Source organism: Heptranchias perlo, unplaced genomic scaffold (assembly GCF_035084215.1).
Source record: "Heptranchias perlo isolate sHepPer1 unplaced genomic scaffold, sHepPer1.hap1 HAP1_SCAFFOLD_383, whole genome shotgun sequence".
Classification (NCBI taxonomy): domain Eukaryota; kingdom Metazoa; phylum Chordata; class Chondrichthyes; order Hexanchiformes; family Hexanchidae; genus Heptranchias; species Heptranchias perlo.
Window position 1 is genome coordinate 75,001 of NW_027139395.1, and position 2,500 is coordinate 77,500.

General features: G+C 51.7%; 1 pseudogene; it reads left to right on the forward strand.

Annotated features, from left to right (window-relative positions):
• Positions 1-2,453: 2,453 nt before the first annotated feature.
• The window catches only part of LOC137311751 (U2 spliceosomal RNA), a 117-nt pseudogene continuing 70 nt past the window's right edge, over positions 2,454-2,500 (forward strand).

Here is a 2,500-nt window from a genome sequence, read left to right on the forward strand (position 1 = left end):
CAGTCGGTGTTCTCGGGCTTAATATTCACCCCGGGGGGGGGGGGGTGGGTGATTCTGGGGGTAGTGTCCGGGAGGGTGAGCCTTTTATTCGGCAGGAGGCGTGTGGGGAAATCATCAACCTGTCAGACGATGAGTTGTCACAAACGCCATTGCTTAATGAAAGCTGCGCTCCCGAACTGGACTGACTGTCTGACTGTCTGTCTGTCCGTTTGTCAAGGGGAGGAAAAGGCGGTGGTGGTGGTGAGGGTGGAGCTTTACGCTCAGGAGGGGAGACTTTCCTTCATGCCAATTAATCTGCAGCAGAAAGTCATCCCCCCCCGACTGGGATTCGAAGCCCGGTCCTGACCACGAGACCACCGGGGAGAGCTGCCTCAAGTCCCTGAGGGACCTGGACACGAGGCCGAGGACACACGCACGCCTGCTGCACTGGCAGCAGCGACCAGCAGGGGGCTGACCGGCTGATCCTTCCCTTTCACAGGCAGGCTTTTGGCCCTCGATTAAACGACAAAGGTGTTCAGAAGGAAGTCCTGGGGGGGAGGGAGGGAGGCAGGGAAATCAGCACAAAGCAGGTCCCCTGGAATCTCACACCTGCGTCCCAGAAAACAGGTCTCCTGGTCAAAGCAGTCCTGCCCCGTCCTGCCATTAACGTGACAATGGACAGGGCCCCGGCAGCTTGAGACACATCTTTTTTTCAATATGCAAGTTCTTTTTAAAAAGGTTTCCTTCCACAGCAGCTCTGAGTAAGAGTGAGAGAGAGAGAGAGAGAGAGAGAGACACTGACTGACACTGACACTGACACTGACACACACACACACACACACACACACACACACACCGTCTCCCATCCGATTGGTGGACTATGGGATTGAAAATCGAACTTTGAGTTTCAATGCAGGGGGGAGAGCGCGAACGCAGCCCCTCCCAACTACCACACGCGCGTTGTTGTTGTTGTAATATAGAACTGCAAGTTGCCGTTGTCGTGGTCGTTTCGAATCAGCACAAAGTAGGTGCCTCCCTGGAATGTCACACCTGCGTCCCAGAAAACAGGTCTCCCGGTCAAAGCAGTCCCGCCCCGCCCTGGGATTAACGTGACAATGGACAGGGCCCAGTCAGGGAGCAGCTTGAGAGACGTCTTTCAATAGGCGCTTCTGAAACATTAACGCCTTGTTTCTTTCGACAGTTTAACCAGCCTTTAACACGCCTTGTGTTTTTATTTCCCATTTCCAGCCAGCCAGCCAGCCAGCCAGCCAGCCAGCCGAGCCGAGCCAGCATCTGCAGTATTTTTTTTGATTGGTCTTGCCTGCCGTGGAATGAATGTTTCAACACGAGCTGCTGATTGTCAGCACCTCACCTCTTTCTCAATTGGCCGTTGCAATCTCACTCGCTCGCTCATTGTGAGACACGTCACGTCACTAGTTTTACTCAAAGAGGTTTCCTTCCACGGCAGTTCGTTAGTGACTGAGACTGACTGACGGAGGTCCGTTGAGACACAACCCTCCCCCATCTGATTGGTGGCCTACTGGCAAATTTACCAATCTGTCAAGCAATCCTGGCAAGAAAGGAAAAAACGGCAACTTCTTTAAACTCATCCACTGTTGCAATTAGAAACGGTGGCAAAAAATGTGGCCAGAGTGGGAGAGAACGGCAGTGCTTCGAGACTGCTTTCAACACCGGCAGCCAGAGAACAAAGAGGGAGGGCAAACAGGACCCGAGATCAATTCGCATCGAGCGCGGTATCGCTTCTCGGCCTTTTGGCTAAGATCGAGCGTGTTCCTTTTCGGGCTTATTTGGATCTGAGCGGACTGGAACGCTGGCCGCGACCTCGTGCGCTCGCAAAGTGCGGACTTTGCTGTGATTGGTCGTTTGTGTGCTGGCTCCGCCCCTAAATTTGCATAAGGACCAAATCAACACTGCAATGGCAGGGAAGGGTTCCTGGTGAAAGCAGTCCTGCCACTGACATGACAATGGACAGGGCCCGGCAGCTTGAGACACATCTTTCTTTCAATAAGCAAGTTCTTTTTAAAAAAGTTTCCTTCCACAGCAGCTCTGAGTGTGAGAGAGAGAGAGAGAGAGAGACACTGACTGACTGATACTGATACTGACACCGACACACACACACACATATTATTTATTATTATTTTAAACGACAAAGGTGTTCAGAAGGAAGTCCTGGGGGGAAGGCAGGCAGGGAGGGACGGACACAGGGAAGTCCGCACAAAACAGGTCCCCTGGAACCTCTGACCCAGAAAAACGGGTTCCTGGTGAAAGCAGTCCTGCCATTAACATGACAATGGACAGGGCCCGGCAGCTTGAGACACATCTTTCTTTCAATAAGCAAGTTCTTTTTTAAAAAGTTTCCTTCCACAGCAGCTCTGAGTGAGAGAGAGAGAGAGAGAGAGACACTGACTGACTGACTGATACTGACACCGACACACACACACACACACACACATATTATTTATTAATATTTTTAATTGATTTTTAGAACAGGGAGATGGAA